Source organism: Coregonus lavaretus (genome assembly GCF_964263955.1).
Source record: "Coregonus lavaretus genome assembly, contig: HAP1_SCAFFOLD_3608, whole genome shotgun sequence".
Taxonomy (NCBI): Eukaryota; Metazoa; Chordata; class Actinopteri; order Salmoniformes; family Salmonidae; genus Coregonus; species Coregonus lavaretus.
This window is the reverse complement of record NW_028159425.1, coordinates 20,510-40,080: the sequence shown is the minus strand read 5'-3', so window position 1 is coordinate 40,080 and position 19,571 is coordinate 20,510. Positions and strand designations below refer to the sequence as shown.

General features: G+C 39.3%; 1 long non-coding RNA gene across 1 annotated transcript; it reads left to right on the top strand.

Moving 5' to 3' along the window:
* The first annotated feature begins 16,711 nt into the window (after window positions 1–16,711).
* On the top strand, window positions 16,712–18,099 carry LOC311122883. The gene is made up of 3 exons (XR_014612519.1): window positions 16,712–16,775; window positions 17,135–17,181; window positions 17,672–18,099. It is a non-coding gene; the product is annotated as an uncharacterized lncRNA (long non-coding RNA).
* Window positions 18,100–19,571: the final 1,472 nt, after the last annotated feature.

Below are 19,571 nucleotides of genomic sequence, written 5' to 3'. Positions count from 1 at the left end.
TAGTTGTTTTCATAATCCATAGGCTAATCCTTTTTTCCATTTTCATAGTCCTGAAATAATATTAAACTAACACAACATTCCCTCCCTGTGTGTGTGTGTGTGTGTGTGTGTGTGTGTGTGTGTGTGTGTTTGTGTGTGTGTGTGTGTGTGTGTGTGTGTGTGTACTCCCTGGATGAGGAGATGTAATCTCATGTTTTGTCTACAGAAACCAACAGGAGAGATCAGAGTCAGAGATTCTCAGTGGTCAGTCTTCCCAGAGTCATCAAACAGACCTGGCCTCCATATTCAGTGTATGTGGTCCTGTTATGTACATTTATTTTTGTTTACCTCAAGTAAAGTTGATCTGTCATCATTCATTAATGTGTTAATGAGAAAGCATTTAGTCTCTTGCTTAACTTATTTACTTGATTTATTTCAGTTGCTTGAAGAGAATATTATGACATTTGTGAAGAACGAGCTGAAGATGTTCAAGAGGATTCTTAGTCCAGAACTCCCAGAAGGCTTTGAGAGTCAGAAGCAGGATAAGGAAGTGGTGGATGCTGAAGATGAGAAGCAGGAGAGCAGTGCCAGAGAGGGGGCTCTGAAGATCATGTCGTATCTGATGAGTGGTGGCCATTATTGGTGTCAACAAAGAGTCCGTTATGCTGCATCGTGTGAGAGGCTTTTATTAAAATCACGAGGTTTACAGCATAAATACAGACCCGCGGTGTCCGGAGAACGGCTCCCCGATTGCCATGGCCGTTCTGACGTCTTCCTCGCCTAACCCCCCTATTTATAAACAACGAAGCTGACCTCTTCTGACCAATCCCCAGTCTCCAAGACACTTCCGGTCTGCTGGATGTGGCGTTACACCCAAAACATTCCCTCTGGATACTAACACAACCAACATTCCATTTCTTCATGAAAAACATTTAACAAAGGCATAATCTTCAGATACGATATTCCCCCCTTCGAGACGAAATAAACGTCTCGAAAACAAACAGAATAGGATAATGACTATTAACCATTTATCTTATTGAGTATCTTTAACATTAAACCAAACACATTCTCCTCTAGAGTGTAAATACCTTTCTATGAAATACCTGTTTATGAAGTGTGAATACATTACTATGACATCTGAAGTGTTAATACATTACTATCTTTATGAAGTGTGAATACATTACTATGAAATAACTGTTTATGAAGTGTGAATACATTACTATGACATATGAAGAAATCTCTATGGAGTGTAAGAGCGAAAAACTGTCTGGCAGCCATCCATCCATATCAATCAAGACAGTAAAATTCTCTCACGGTCCCTCTGCCCCAGGCAACCACCGTCGGTACTCCAGATAACCTCATAACTCATGTAAATGCATTTGAAACTATGATGCAATTAAATACACATGTAAGCCCCTGCAAACAAAATCCTATCCATAAACATCCATTGTACGGCTGGTCAACCCATAGGACCGTACAATGAAACTCTCCCTTCCTAGCCTCTCTGTCCCTAAACATTCACGAAATAAATAAAAACATCTAAGATCCTCCCATGTATTCAATTACATCAAACATCATTCCACAAAAATTAATCCCTGAGGCTATTACACATTTATGTATTACACATGTCTATATTTCATTGCCGACACTGGAATGTAGTCCACTACACTTCATCTCCCCGTAGTCTTCTCTTCCAATGGACTGTTGATGATGGAATCAGCCACACCCTCCTTGTTTCATCTCCTCCAGTCATATTGTCCCTTCATATTGTCTTTGTTTGAGTATTTCAATCTCCACATGTTCCCCCAAATGCGTCTGGAATGAAAAGAAAAGAAACAACCAAACAGTATCTTTTGCAAAACAAACACTTTCAAATTAAACCTCAATTTCACCTAAGAATTTAAAAAAATGATATATAAATGATGTATGAATCACATAAACCTATTCCCCCCTTTGATTCATAAATCATATCAAAATCACCCCAATATTGGAAAAAAATCGAAAAATAATCAACTCATAAAAAAAATGATATTTATCCATCAGTAGTCCATCCATCTTCCTCCAGATCAGGAACAGTCAACACCGGCATCTGAGTGTTGTCTCCAGGCATCATTCTCCAACCTGATCTGATCCTCTCGTCTGCCTCGTCACACCTTGTCACGTGACGCACACGTCAGCCCCTTCTCTCTCTCTCCTCTCGTTCCATGTTCCTCTCATATTTCAAAAAAACATAGAAACACACAAGATTTCAGCAGTTAATGCAATCACTGAGTATTTCCAACCATTCAATATTCGTTCGTTCTACATTATTCACTCTAAGACTAAACTCAGAATTAAATAGATCGCTCAAAAACATTTTTTTTATTTTAATCCGTTATTTAATTATTTAATTCAATTTATTATAATCCGCTACCATATATCTAATTTATAAATTCAATAGGCTACAAAACAGGTTTCATCTTTAACCAATCGCAGTTTAAACTAGAATCATCATGTTAAAATTTCTCCTCTGTCTGTCTATTTTCCCTCTGCAGGGTAACGCCAAATGGGACCTATGACCTGTACCCACCATTTTGTTTTGTAGGCTTAGCCCAACCTCATGTCGTAGTTTTAGTGCCGTAAACCAAAACGTGTCCCAATCTCGTGCCATAAACTCCCCCTTTCTGTAGTGTAGTGTTGCAAAATTAAACGCATGCGCCCATCCATTCAAAAATACAACTTCACCGTGGACGGGCGATTTTCTACTCCCTCCTAGTCAAACAGAATAACAGTCCAGCTGTACCTCTCGTTTCCCCCCTCCTAGTCAAACAACATTTAACAGCGCTCACAAAACATATAACGTGACTTAAACACAGAGACAAATTTAAGAGACTTTAATCCATCGCAATGGAATCTCTAAGGATACGTTAGCATGTAGCACACAACACAATTAGCCTTAGCCTTAGCCACGATGTACCATGTAGCATGAAACACACTTTAGCGTTGAGAATTAGCCTTAGCCTCTAGCTAACTGCGGCCTACCCAGCCCTAAGTAACCTGCACCGTGGCCAAATCATTGTCTATCAGTAATATCTCCGCCTAACTTTATGCTGCCGTAAGTTCTGGATAATCATAGAGAGGTTACCCCATGCATTATAGTTCGTCAACCATACGATGAGTATATAACATGCATATAATCCGTCCAGCTTATGGTTCCCAGAACCAACCTGACAAAATCTAATACTTCGCCCCGGATTTGTAGCCCACTCCTGCGAGTCGCCCCCGCTGGGGGTCTTTCCAGATTCACGGTGCCCTAAAGAATGCGCATATCTGCCTTAATCGTACACTTCAATACTTAAATCCTACCGTTTAATGCTCTACATTCCAATTAACTGCCGTTTCCAATGGAATAAATTTTAGCAGACTCTAGTCGACCACAATAACACCACCGAGGCCAGGTCATAATGGAACATCTCTCCAGTGTACACAAGTCATATACAATCTAACAAACTCCGAAGCGGTAAGAACACTCACCCTTTTTCGGCCATGCTTCAGAGAGAGTTAGCCTGGCGGTTGACTGAAACACAGAAGAGACGCAAACCCAGCCCCACGTTGGGCGCCATTATGTCGTATCTGATGAGTGGTGGCCATTATTGGTGTCAACAAAGAGTCCGTTATGCTGCATCGTGTGAGAGGCTTTTATTAAAATCACAAGGTTTACAGCATAAATACAGACCCGCGGTGTCCAGAGAACGGCTCCCCGATTGCCATGGCCGTTCTGACGTCTTCCTCGCCTAACCCCCCTATTTATAAACAACGAAGCTGACCTCTTCTGACCAATCCCCAGTCTCCAAGACACTTCCGGTCTGCTGGATGTGGCGTTACACCCAAAACATTCCCTCTGGATACTAACACAACCAACATTCCATTTCTTCATGAAAAACATTTAACAAAGGCATAATCTTCAGATACGATAATCACTCTGCACGTCCTGAGGAAAATGAACCAGAAGGAGCTTGCTGACACACTGGAGAAAAGTAAGAGCTGTCTGCCTCATGTTGAATGCTGTTTTAGAACATTTAAAAGCTGTAGCTAAAGTACAGCTAAAGTAGCTGTGTAACTCAATGATTAACGCCTTAACACTACACCTAGTGACCTCAACAAGTAGCAGAGAGAGAGAGAGAGAGAGAGAGAGAGAGAGAGAGAGAGAGAGAGAGAGAGAGAGAGAGAGAGAGAGAATTAATATTACCAATAATAATATAATCAGTCACACCAGTCTGTAATGCATTATGAAAACATTTACACATTTATACAGTCCTTTATAACTTGGTAACAGTCCTACAATACTGTAGGCATTAAAACAGACGTAATATTAATATCCTCTGTTATTTCTTCATTCAGATGATCTTGCTGTGATTTGCCAACGTGAACTCAAATCTAATCTAAAGAAGAAGTTTCAATGTGTATTTGAGGGGATTGCTAAACAAGGAAACCCAACACTTCTCAATAAGATCTACACAGAGCTCTACATCACAGAGGGTGGAACAGGAGAGGTCAATAATGAACATGAGCTGAGACAGATTGAGACAACAACCAGGAAACAAGCAAGACCAGTGACTGCAATCAAATGTAACGACATCTTCAAACCCTTAACTGGACAAGACAAACTTATCAGGACTGTGTTGACAAAGGGTGTCGCTGGCATTGGAAAAACAGTCTCTGTGCAGAAGTTCATTCTGGACTGGGCTGAAGGAAAAGCAAATCAGGATGTCCAATTTGTATTTTCATTCCCTTTGCGGGAGCTAAATTTGATGAAAAATGAAAAACACACTTTGATTGAACTTCTCAATCACTTCTCAAGGGAAACCAAACAATCAAGAATCTCCAACTACGACAAGTACAAAGTTCTGTTCATCTTTGATGGTCTGGATGAGTGCCGACTGCCCCTAGACTTCCAGAAGAACAAGATCTGTTGTGACGTCACAGAGTCAACCTCAGTGGATGTTCTGCTGACTAATCTCATCAAAGGAAATCTGCTTCCCTCTGCTCTCCTCTGGATAACTACCCGACCTGCAGCAGCCAATAAGATCCCTTCAGGGTGTGTTGACCAGGTGACAGATGTACGAGGGTTCAATGACCCACAGAAGGAGGAGTACTTCAGGAAGAGATTCAGTGATGAGGACCTGGCCAGCAGAATCATCTCACACATAAAGACATCAAGGAGCCTCCACATCATGTGCTACATTCCAGTCTTCTGTTGGATTTCTGCAATGGTCCTTGAACACATGCTGAAACATGAGAGAGAAGAAATGCCCAATACTCTGACTGAGATGTACTCACACCTTGTGGTGTTTCATACCAAACAGAAGAATGAAAAGTATCTTGGGAAAGAAGAGACAGGTCCACAATGGAATGAAGAGAGCATTATGTCACTGGGAAAACTGGCTTTTCAACAGCTTGTGAATGGCAATCTGATTTTCTATGAAGAAGACCTGAAAGAGGCTGGCATTGATGTCAATGAAGCCTCAGTGTACTCAGGATTGTGCACACAGATATTTAAAGAGGAATGTGGGCTGTGCCAGGACAAGGTGTACTGCTTCGTGCATCTGAGCATTCAAGAGTTTCTGGCTGCTGTATATGTGTTCCTCTCATTCATCAACAATAATGAGAATCTAATGGACAATCTGCAAAGAAAGTCCAGTAAATTTTCCTCGCTGTTCAGAAACATGCTTGAAGTTTCTTTCTACAAGAGTGCTGTGGATAAAGCCTTACAAAGTGAGACAGGAAACCTGGACCTGTTCCTCCGCTTCCTTCTGGGCCTCTCACTGGAGTCCAATCAGAAGCACTTACGAGGTCTCCTGACAAAGACAAGAAGCAGCTCACAGAGCCATGAAGAAATAGTGAAATACATCAAGGAGAAGATCAGGGAGAATCCCTCTCCAGAGAGGTGCATCAATCTGTTCCACTGTCTGAATGAACTGAATGACCATTCTCTAGTGGATGAGATCCAAAGCTACCTGAGCTCAGGAAGTCTCTCAGAAGAAGAACTGTCACCTGCACATTGCTCAGCTCTGGTCTTTGTGTTGCTGACTTCAGAAAAGGAGCTGGATGTGTTTGACCTGAAGAAATACTCCAGATCAGAGGAAGGTCTTCTGAGGCTGCTGCCATTGGTCAAAGCCTCCAGAGCTGCTCTGTGAGTACATCAAATGACATATAAGAACTAATCATCAGGAAGAAATATTAAGTTTAGAGTAAAATATGTATTATAATATGTATATAATATTATATTGAAAAACATATTGAATAAATGCATTGATTTTCACATTAGTAAACCATTATAACCATACAATTCTAGGAGACGGAAGATGAATCTATATGTTGTTTAAGAGAATAAACGAAATGCATCTGCCATTGTCCTTCTACACTACTGGTGTTAAATTAACTGTGTTTGTGAAATCATGATGATCTCTTTGCAGGCTGTCAGGCTGTGGAGTCACAGAGGAAGGATGTGCTTCTCTGGTCTCAGCTCTGAAGTCAAACCCCTCACACCTGAGAAAGCTGGATCTGAATAACAATGACCTGAAAGATTCAGGAGTGAAGCTGCTCTCTGCTGTCCTGGGGAATCCCCACTGTAAACTGGAGACTCTGAGGTCAGTATTACTGTAGTTGGTCAACAAGTGATAAAGATTCATACATATATACATACATATATATTTTACCGTTTGGAAATGAAAACACTTTATTATGTAGTTCTCCCATTTGAAAAAGTCATAATCATTTATATAAATTCATTTAGTCAAAAGTTTAGTGTTTGGTCCAATATTCTTTGCCTGCAGTGATTACATCAAGCTTGTGATTCTAAAAACTTGTTGAATGCATTTGCAGTTTGTCTTGGTTGTGTTTTAGATGATGTTTTTCCTAATAGAAACTGAATGGTGAATAATGTCCTGTCATTTTGGAGTCACTTCACTTGTATTGTCAGTAAGAATAGAAGATGTTTCTGAACACTTCTACATTCATGTGGATGCTACCATGATTATGAATAATCATGAATTAATCGTGAATGATGATGAATGAGAAAGTTACAGAGGAACAAGGATCATACCCCCTCTGTTATTGGTAATGGTGAGAGGTTAGCATGTTTTGTTGTAGCCTCTGTAACTTTCTCACTCATTATTATTCATGATTCATTCATGATTCTTCTTAATCATTGCATCATTAGGATTAATTTAGTAGTGTTTAGAAACATGATATCTACTCACTTAGACAGAAGATTACTCCAGTCATCATCCACCATTCAGTTACTATTGGGCAAAACATAACCCAAAACACAACCAAAACAAACTGCAAATGCAACCAATGAGTTTGGGATCAAATACTAAACTTTTGACTACTTTTATACACTATAAGTGAATTGGTCAGAATACTTATGACTTCTTCAAATGGGGGACTAGATACATAAAGTGCTTTCATTTCTAAATGGTGAAACAGATATGTATTAAAATACACTCAAATAAAAGGTTACATTATATACTGTCACCTCATCTGAAACATTTGATCTCAAATCCAAAATGTTGGTGTATAGAGCCATATTTAAAATGTTAGCTTCACTGTCAAAAAAGATATGGTGTGGACTGTATACTCAATACAATCTAAATCTGATACCTCACTGTATGTCTTTTGACTGATAATGCTTTTTAAACTGCTCTGGTCAGTCTACTCAAATATTTGTACTATACATTTTTCTATCTACAAGCAATAGTATGATAATTTCTAATAATGATACATTATTTTATGAATAGATATGGCAGGTTTCAGGACACTGATGTATCTGAATATGTTGAAAAAATATACTGCCACTATTTTCACCACCAAAGAATAGCAGTGTGGTTTTAATATGATTTGACTCTTTGCAGGCTGTCAGGCTGTCTAGTCACAGAGGAAGGCTGTGCTTCTCTGGTCTCAGCTCTGAAGTCAAACCCCTCACACCTGAGAGAGCTGGATCTGAGTAACAATGACCTGAAGGATTCAGGAGTGAAGCTGCTCTCTGCTGGACTGGGGAATCCCCACTGTAAACTGGAGACTCTGAGGTCAGTATTCCTGTAGTTGGTCAACAACTGATAACTTGTTCACCAGATCCACATGTGTTTGCCAGGCACACATAGTCCACACCATATGTGTTTGGACAGTGAAGCTTACAGTTTTACATTTGGTGCTATGCTCCAGCATTTTGGATTTGAGATAGAATGTTTCATATTAGGCAACAGTACAGAATGTCACCTTTTATTTGAGGTTAATGGTGAGAGGTTAGCATGTTTTGTTGTAGCCTCTGTAACTTTCTCACTCATTATTATTCATGATTCATTCATGATTCTTCTTAATCATTGCATCATTAGGATTAATTTAGTAGTGTTTAGAAACATGTTATCTACTCACTTAGACAGAAATGTACTCTAGTCATCATCCACCATTTTAATATTGGGCAAAACATAACCCAAAACACAACCAAAACAAACTGCAAATGCAACCGACGAGTTTGGGACCAAATACTAAACTTGGACTATTTAAGTACATTTGTCAGAATACTTATGACTTCTTCAAATGGGGGACTAGATACATAAAGTGCTTTCATTTCTAAACGGTGAAACAGATATGTATTAAAATACCCTCAAATAAAAGGTTACATTATAAACTGTCACCAAATATGAAACATTTGATCTCAAATCCAAAATGCTGGAGTACAGAGACACATTTAAAATGTTAGATTCACTGTCAAAATAGATATGGTGTGGACTGTATACTCAATACAATCTAAATCTGATACCTCACTGTCTGTCTTTTGACTGATACTGCTTTTTAAACTGGTCTGGTCAGTCAACTCAAATATTTGTAATATGCATTTTTCTATCTACAAGCAAATATTTTGATAATTTGGCATTTCAAATAATGAAACATGCATTTACGAATAGATATGGCAGGTTTCAGCGCACTGATGTATCTGAACATTTTGAAAAAATATACTGGCACTATTTTCACCACCAAAGAATAGCAGTGTGATTTTAATATGATTTGACTCTTTGCAGGCTGTCAGGCTGTCTAGTCACAGAGGAAGGCTGTGCTTCTCTGGTCTCAGCTCTGAAGTCAAACCCCTCACACCTGAGAGAGCTGGATCTGAATAACAATGACCTGAAGGATTCAGGAGTGAAGCTGCTCTCTGCTGGACTGGGGAATCCCCACTGTAAACTGGAGACTCTGAGGTCAGTATTCCTGTAGTTGGTCAACAAGTGATAACTGTTCACCAGATCCACATGTGTTTACCAGGCACACATAGTCCACACCATATGTGTTTGGACAGTGAAGCTTACAGTTTTAAATTTGGCGCTATGCTCCAGCATTTTGGATTGGAGATATAATATTTCATATTAGGCAACAGTACAGAATGTCACCTTTTATTTAAAGGTATTCATAAATATATATTTTTTACCGTTTAGAATTGAAAGCACTTTACGTATCTAGTTCGCCCTTTTTAAGTCGTAATTATTTGGACAAATTCCATTAGTCAAAAGTTTAGTGTTTGGTCCAATATTCTTTGCCTGCAGTGATTACATCAAGTTTGTGATTCTACAAACTTGTTGAATGCATTTGCAGTTTGTCTTGGTTTTGTTTTAGATGATGTTTTTCCTAATAGAAACTGAAATGTTAATAATGTCCTGTCATTTTGGAGTCACTTCACTTGTATTGCCAGTAAGAATAGAATATGTTTCTGAACACTTCTACATTCATGTGGATGCTACCATGATTCAGAATGATCCACCTGGCTACCACTACCCCGGCCACCAGCTCTGCAACCTCAGCTGCAACTTGCCCATGCCCCCCCCCCCCGCTTCTCTTTCACACAAATTCAGACAGCTGGTGTTCTGAAAGAGATGAAAAATCTGGACCCCTACAAATCAGCTGGGCTAGACAAACTGGACACTTTCTTTATAAAATTAGCCGCCAAAATTGTGGCAACCCCTATTACTAGCCTGTTCAACCTCTCTTTCGTAATGTCTGAGATCCCCAGAGATTGGAAAGCTGCCACGGTCATCCCCCTCTTCAAAGGGGGTGACACTCTAGATCCAAACTGTTACAGACCTATATCCATCCTGCCCTGCCTTTCGAAAGTATTTGAAAGCCAAGTTAACAAACAGATCACTGACCATTTCGAATCCCACCGTACCTTCTCCGCTATGCAATCCGGTTTCCGAGCTGGTCATGGGTGCACCTAAGCCACATTCAAGGTCCTAAACGATATTATAACCGCGATCAATAAAAGACAGTACTGCGCAGCCGTCTTCATAGACCTGGCCAAGGCTTTCGACTTTGTCAACCACCGCATTCTTATTGGCAGACTAAATAGCCTTGGTTTCTCAAATGACTGCCTCGACTGGTTCACCAACTACTTCTCAGATAGAGTTCAATGTGTCAAATCGGAGGGACTGTTGTCTGGACCTCTGGCAGTCTCTATGGGGGTTCCACAGGGTTAAATTCTCGGGCCGACTCTATTCTCAGTGTATATCAATGATGTAGTCATAAGTTTAGTATTTGGTCCCATATTCCTTACCTGCAGTGATTACATCAAGCTTGTGATTCTACAAACTTGTTGAATACATTTGCAGTTTGTCTTGGTTGTGTTTTAGATTATGTTTTTCCTAATAGAAACTGAATGGTGAATAATGTCCTGTCATTTTGGAGTCACTTCACTTGTATTGTCAGTAAGAATAGAAGATGTTTCTGAACACTTCTACATTCATGTGGATACTACCATGATTATGAATAATCATGAATGAATCGTGAATGATGATGAATGAGAAAGTTACAGAGGAACAAGGATCATACCCCCTATGTTATTGGTAATGGTGAGAGGTTAGCATGTTTTGTTGTAGCCTCTGTAACTTTCTCACTCATTATTGTTCATGATTCATTCATGATTTTTCTTAATCATGGCATCATCAGGATTCATTTAGTAGTGTTTAGAAACCTGTTATCTACTCACTTAGACAGAAGATTACTCCAGTCATCATCCACCATTCAGTTACTATTGGGCAAAACATAACCCAAAACACAACCAAAACAAACTGCAAATGCAACCAATGAGTTTGGGATCAAATACTAAACTTTTGACTACTTTTATACACTATAAGTGAATTGGTCAGAATACTTATGACTTCTTCAAATGGGGGACTAGATACATAAAGTGCTTTCATTTCTAAATGGTGAAACAGATATGTATTAAAATACACTCAAATAAAAGGTTACATTATATACTGTCACCTCATATGAAACATTTGATCTCAAATCCAAAATGTTGGAGTATAGAGCCATATTTAAAATGTTATCTTCACTATCAAACTAGATATGGTGTGGACTGTATACTCAATACAATCTAAATCTGATACCTCACTGTATGTCTTTTGACTGATAATGCTTTTTAAACTGCTCTGGTCAGTCTACTCAAATATTTGTACTATACATTTTTCTATCTACAAGCAATAGTATGATAATTTCTAATAATGATACATTATTTTATGAATAGATATGGCAGGTTTCAGGACACTGATGTATCTGAATATGTTGAAAATATATACTGCCACTATTTTCACCACCAAAGAATAGCAGTGTGGTTTTAATATGATTTGACTCTTTGCAGGCTGTCAGGCTGTCTAGTCACAGAGGAAGGCTGTGCTTCTCTGGTCTCAGCTCTGAAGTCAAACCCCTCACACCTGAGAGAGCTGGACCTGAGTAACAATGACCTGAAGGATTCAGGAGTGAAGCTGCTCTCTGCTGGACTGGGGAATCCCCACTGTAAACTGGAGACTCTGAGGTCAGTATTCCTGTAGTTGGTCAACAACTGATAACTTGTTCACCAGATCCACATGTGTTTGCCAGGCACACATAGTCCACACCATATGTGTTTGGACAGTGAAGCTTACAGTTTTACATTTGGTGCTATGCTCCAGCATTTTGGATTTGAGATAGAATGTTTCATATTAGGCAACAGTACAGAATGTCACCTTTTATTTGAGGTTAATGGTGAGAGGTTAGCATGTTTTGTTGTAGCCTCTGTAACTTTCTCACTCATTATTATTCATGATTCATTCATGATTCTTCTTAATCATTGCATCATTAGGATTAATTTAGTAGTGTTTAGAAACATGTTATCTACTCACTTAGACAGAAATGTACTCTAGTCATCATCCACCATTTTAATATTGGGCAAAACATAACCCAAAACACAACCAAAACAAACTGCAAATGCAACCGACGAGTTTGGGACCAAATACTAAACTTGGACTATTTAAGTACATTTGTCAGAATACTTATGACTTCTTCAAATGGGGGACTAGATACATAAAGTGCTTTCATTTCTAAACGGTGAAACAGATATGTATTAAAATACCCTCAAATAAAAGGTTACATTATAAACTGTCACCAAATATGAAACATTTGATCTCAAATCCAAAATGCTGGAGTACAGAGACACATTTAAAATGTTAGATTCACTGTCAAAATAGATATGGTGTGGACTGTATACTCAATACAATCTAAATCTGATACCTCACTGTCTGTCTTTTGACTGATACTGCTTTTTAAACTGGTCTGGTCAGTCAACTCAAATATTTGTAATATGCATTTTTCTATCTACAAGCAAATATTTTGATAATTTGGCATTTCAAATAATGAAACATGCATTTACGAATAGATATGGCAGGTTTCAGCGCACTGATGTATCTGAACATTTTGAAAAAATATACTGGCACTATTTTCACCACCAAAGAATAGCAGTGTGATTTTAATATGATTTGACTCTTTGCAGGCTGTCAGGCTGTCTAGTCACAGAGGAAGGCTGTGCTTCTCTGGTCTCAGCTCTGAAGTCAAACCCCTCACACCTGAGAGAGCTGGATCTGAATAACAATGACCTGAAGGATTCAGGAGTGAAGCTGCTCTCTGCTGGACTGGGGAATCCCCACTGTAAACTGGAGACTCTGAGGTCAGTATTCCTGTAGTTGGTCAACAAGTGATAACTGTTCACCAGATCCACATGTGTTTACCAGGCACACATAGTCCACACCATATGTGTTTGGACAGTGAAGCTTACAGTTTTAAATTTGGCGCTATGCTCCAGCATTTTGGATTGGAGATATAATATTTCATATTAGGCAACAGTACAGAATGTCACCTTTTATTTAAAGGTATTCATAAATATATATTTTTTACCGTTTAGAATTGAAAGCACTTTACGTATCTAGTTCGCCCTTTTTAAGTCGTAATTATTTGGACAAATTCCATTAGTCAAAAGTTTAGTGTTTGGTCCAATATTCTTTGCCTGCAGTGATTACATCAAGTTTGTGATTCTACAAACTTGTTGAATGCATTTGCAGTTTGTCTTGGTTTTGTTTTAGATGATGTTTTTCCTAATAGAAACTGAAATGTTAATAATGTCCTGTCATTTTGGAGTCACTTCACTTGTATTGCCAGTAAGAATAGAATATGTTTCTGAACACTTCTACATTCATGTGGATGCTACCATGATTCAGAATGATCCACCTGGCTACCACTACCCCGGCCACCAGCTCTGCAACCTCAGCTGCAACTTGCCCATGCCCCCCCCCCCCGCTTCTCTTTCACACAAATTCAGACAGCTGGTGTTCTGAAAGAGATGAAAAATCTGGACCCCTACAAATCAGCTGGGCTAGACAAACTGGACACTTTCTTTATAAAATTAGCCGCCAAAATTGTGGCAACCCCTATTACTAGCCTGTTCAACCTCTCTTTCGTAATGTCTGAGATCCCCAGAGATTGGAAAGCTGCCACGGTCATCCCCCTCTTCAAAGGGGGTGACACTCTAGATCCAAACTGTTACAGACCTATATCCATCCTGCCCTGCCTTTCGAAAGTATTTGAAAGCCAAGTTAACAAACAGATCACTGACCATTTCGAATCCCACCGTACCTTCTCCGCTATGCAATCCGGTTTCCGAGCTGGTCATGGGTGCACCTAAGCCACATTCAAGGTCCTAAACGATATTATAACCGCGATCAATAAAAGACAGTACTGCGCAGCCGTCTTCATAGACCTGGCCAAGGCTTTCGACTTTGTCAACCACCGCATTCTTATTGGCAGACTAAATAGCCTTGGTTTCTCAAATGACTGCCTCGACTGGTTCACCAACTACTTCTCAGATAGAGTTCAATGTGTCAAATCGGAGGGACTGTTGTCTGGACCTCTGGCAGTCTCTATGGGGGTTCCACGGGGTTAAATTCTCGGGCCGACTCTATTCTCAGTGTATATCAATGATGTAGTCATAAGTTTAGTATTTGGTCCCATATTCCTTACCTGCAGTGATTACATCAAGCTTGTGATTCTACAAACTTGTTGAATACATTTGCAGTTTGTCTTGGTTGTGTTTTAGATTATGTTTTTCCTAATAGAAACTGAATGGTGAATAATGTCCTGTCATTTTGGAGTCACTTCACTTGTATTGTCAGTAAGAATAGAAGATGTTTCTGAACACTTCTACATTCATGTGGATACTACCATGATTATGAATAATCATGAATGAATCGTGAATGATGATGAATGAGAAAGTTACAGAGGAACAAGGATCATACCCCCTATGTTATTGGTAATGGTGAGAGGTTAGCATGTTTTGTTGTAGCCTCTGTAACTTTCTCACTCATTATTGTTCATGATTCATTCATGATTTTTCTTAATCATGGCATCATCAGGATTCATTTAGTAGTGTTTAGAAACCTGTTATCTACTCACTTAGACAGAAGATTACTCCAGTCATCATCCACCATTCAGTTACTATTGGGCAAAACATAACCCAAAACACAACCAAAACAAACTGCAAATGCAACCAATGAGTTTGGGATCAAATACTAAACTTTTGACTACTTTTATACACTATAAGTGAATTGGTCAGAATACTTATGACTTCTTCAAATGGGGGACTAGATACATAAAGTGCTTTCATTTCTAAATGGTGAAACAGATATGTATTAAAATACACTCAAATAAAAGGTTACATTATATACTGTCACCTCATATGAAACATTTGATCTCAAATCCAAAATGTTGGAGTATAGAGCCATATTTAAAATGTTATCTTCACTATCAAACTAGATATGGTGTGGACTGTATACTCAATACAATCTAAATCTGATACCTCACTGTATGTCTTTTGACTGATAATGCTTTTTAAACTGCTCTGGTCAGTCTACTCAAATATTTGTACTATACATTTTTCTATCTACAAGCAATAGTATGATAATTTCTAATAATGATACATTATTTTATGAGTAGATATGGCAGGTTTCAGCGCACTGATGTATCTGAACATTTTGAAAAAATATACTGCCACAATTTTCACCACCAAAGAATAGCAGTTTGGTTTTAATATGATTTGACTCTTTGCAGGCTGTCAGGCTGTCTAGTCACAGAGGAAGGCTGTGCTTCTCTGGTCTCAGCTCTGAAGTCAAACCCCTCACACCTGAGAGAGCTGGATCTGAGTAACAATGACCTGAAGGATTCAGGAGTGAAGCTGCTCTCTGCTGGACTGGGGAATCCCCACTGTAAACTGGAGACTCTGAGGTCAGTATTCCTGTAGTTGGTCAACAACTGATAACTTGTTCACCAGATCCACATGTGTTTGCCAGGCACACATAGTCCACACCATATGTGTTTGGACAGTGAAGCTTACAGTTTTACATTTGGTGCTATGCTCCAGCATTTTGGATTTGAGATAGAATGTTTCATATTAGGCAACAGTACATAATGTCACCTTTTATTTGAGGTTAATGGTGAGAGGTTAGCTGTTATGTTGTAGCCTCTGTAACTTTCTCATTCATTATTATTCATGATTCATTCATGATTTTTCTTTATCATGGCATCATCAGGATTAATTTAGTAGTGTTTAGAAACATGTTATCTACTCACTTAGACAGAAGATTAATCCAGTCATCATCCACCATTCAGTTACTATTGGGCAAAACATAACCCAAAACACAACCAAAACAAACTGCAAATCCAACCAATGAGTTTACAACCAAATACTCACCTTTTGACTACTTTAATACACTATAAGTGAATTGGTCAGAATACTTATGACTTCTTCAAATGGGGGGACTAGATACATAAAGTGCTTTCATTTCTAAACGGTGAAACAGATATGCATGAAAATACCCTCAAATAAAAGGTGACATTATATACTGTCACCTCATATGAAACATTTGATCTCAAATACAAAATGCTGGAGTATAGAGCCACATTTAAAATGTTAGCTTCACTGTCAAAATAGATATGGTGTGGACTGTATACTCAATACAATCTAAATCTGAAACCTCACTGTCTGTCTTTTGACTGATACTGCTTTTTAAACTGGTCTGGTCAGTCTACTCAAATATTTGTAATATGCATGTTTCTATCTACAAGCAATACTTTGATAATTTGTCATTTCCAATAATGAAACATTATTTTATGAATAGATATGGCAGGTTTCAGGACACTGATGTATCTAAACATTTTGAAAAAATATGCTGCCACTATTTTCACCACCAAAGAATAGCAGTGTGGTTTTAATATGATTTGACTCTTTGCAGGCTGTCACGCTGTCTAGTCACAGAGGAAGGCTGTGCTTCTCTGGTCTCAGCTCTGAAGTCAAACCCCTCACACCTGAGAGAGCTGGACCTGAGCTACAATCACCCAGGAGACTCAGGAGTCAGACTGCTCTCTGCTGGACTGGAGGATCCACACTGCAGACTGGAGAAACTCAAGTATGTAGAGGGTTTATGTCAATGTTCATATCAGACATGTTGGAGTTATCAGGCTAGTTAAGACAATCACTCTGACAACCACTTGGACAAAGTTATATGCTGACCGTGTGTGTGTGTGTGTGTGTGTGTGTGTGTGTGTGTGTGTGTGTGTGTGTGTGTGTGTGTGTGTGTTAGTGTGTGTGTGTGTGTGTGTGTGTGTGTGTGTGTGTGTGTGTGTGTGTGTGTGTGTGTGTGTGTGTGTGTGTGTGTGTGTGTGTGTGTGTGTGTGTGTGTGTGTGTGTGTGTGTGTGTGTGTGTGTGTGTGTGTGAGTTCAGGTGTATCCCTCAATGACAGTCTGTTCTTCTGCTTACCGCTACAGTGTGGAACATGGTGGAGAGAACACAATGAAACCTGTACTTAGAAAATGTGAGTGTTGACTGTTGTGAAGAATATGACTAAGAATAAGTCTTAATTCAAGTGAAGTCAAAGTCAAAGACCACCATCATTACTTACTTGGTCATATTAAATATCAGCTGTAGTTCTACAGAAGCACAAATCAGGGACACCAAAGTTTAGAAAGAGTTGCTTTGACAATGTGTGTGTCTGTGTGTGTGTGTGGTGTGTGTTTGTGTTACTTTAGAAATGTGTGTTTGTGTTCATGCATGCATACCGCTGTGTGTGTGTGTGTGTGTGTGTGTGTGTGTGTGTCTGTGTGTGTGTGTGTATTTAATGGGATTAAGTGTGTTTTATATTACCATACAGTATAACATATGACCATTCAACAAGTCTCAAGTTACCTTAACTTCTCCTTTTGATACCTAGAAACATCTACATTAAATGAATTAGTGAAAAGTGAGTTAACATTCTAATGTGAATGATGATGATTTCTAATATTGTGTCTGGTTTCATCCATCAGATGTCTGTGATCTCACACTGGACCCAAACACAGTAAACAGAGTCCTCTCTCTGTCTGAGGAGAACAGAAAGGTGACACATATGGGAGAGAAATGGCATTCGTATCCTGATCACCCAGAGAGATTTCAGGACTATGGACAGGTGCTGAATAGAGAGGGTCTGATTGGGCGCTGTTACTGGGAGGTAGAGTGGAGTGGGGAAAGGGTTGATATAGGAGTGACATATAAAGGAATCAGCAGGAGAGGAGAGGGTAATGACTGTTGGCTTGGATACAATGACAAGTCCTGGAGTCTGCTCTTCACTGACGACAGTTACAGAGCCTGTCACAATAACAATCTCACTACCTTAGACGTCCCCTCCTCCAGCCCCCACAGAGTAGGAGTGTATCTGGACTGGCCAGCCGGCACTCTGTCCTTCTACACAGTCTCCTCTGACACACTGACCCACCTGTACACATTCTACACCACATTCACTGAGACCCTCTATTCAGGGTTTAATGTTTGGTATGACTCCTCTTCAGTGTCCCTGTGTCAGGTGGTCTCTGTGTCAAACACAACATGATGTTTCACTCTGATCATGGTCATGTTCAGTAAGACACACTGGAGCAACAATGTAGAATATCTCTCTAGTGTGTCAACCCCTCTATCCAGGGTGTTATGTTTGGTATGACTCCTCTTCAGTGTCTCTGTGTCAAACACAACATGATGTTTCACTCTAATCATGTGTTTTATGCTTGGTCACAATATGACAATACATGGAGAAACACACCAGTTTGGGCCAGTTTATTCCTGTAAATAATAACCATGGTAACTCTGTGTCTGTCTCTTTCCGTGATCCTGCGCCCTGTGAGAACGGTTCAGATGCACCACACACATACACACTGGACACACACTCACACACACACACACACACACACACACACACACACACACACACACACACACACACACACACACACACACACTGGACACTGGACACACACTGGATACTGGATACTATGATGAGATCCCATTGTCGTGCCATTCATCCGCCGCCATCACCTCATGTTTCAGCATGATAATACACAGCCCCATGTCGCAAGGATCTGTACACAATTCCTGGAAGCTGAGAAAAAACACATTGAGCATGTTTGGGATGCTCTGGATAGACGTGTACGACAGCGTGTTCCAGTTCCGGCCAATATCCAGCAACTTCACAGAGCCATTGAAGATGAGTGGGACAACATTCCACAGGCCACAATCAACAGCCTGATCAACTCTATGCGAAGGAGATGTGTTGCGCTGCATGAGGCAAATGGTGGTCACTCCAGATACTGACTGGTTTTCTGATCCATGACCCTACCTTTTTTTAAAGTGTCTGTGACCAACAGATGCATATCTGTATTCCTGTCAGTCATGTGAAATCCAGAGATTAGGGCCTAATGAATTTAGTATTTCAATTTATATGAACTGTAACTCAGTAAAATCTTAGAAATTGTTGCATGTTGTGTTTATATTTTAGTTCAGTATAATAAAAAATAGCAGTTCTAAATGTTTTATGTTTGACATGATGTTACTAACAATAAGTCATTCCTTCCTTTCACTAAATGTTAGTAACACTAAGTCATTCCATCCTTTCACTAAATGTTAGTAACAATAAGTCATTCCTTCCTTTCACTAAATGTTAGTAACACTAAGTCATTCCATCCTTTCACTAAATGTTAGTAACACTAAGTCATTCCATCCTTTCACTAAATGTTAGTAACACTAAGTCATTCCATCCTTTCACTAAATGTTAGTAACACTAAGTCATTCCATCCTTTCACTAAAGCTTTAAAGTAACGTTTAATTGACAAATGCCTCATGTCCACGTTCTGGATTTTGATGAAAGGAAATCCCATATAGCCTACTGGACAGGACTTT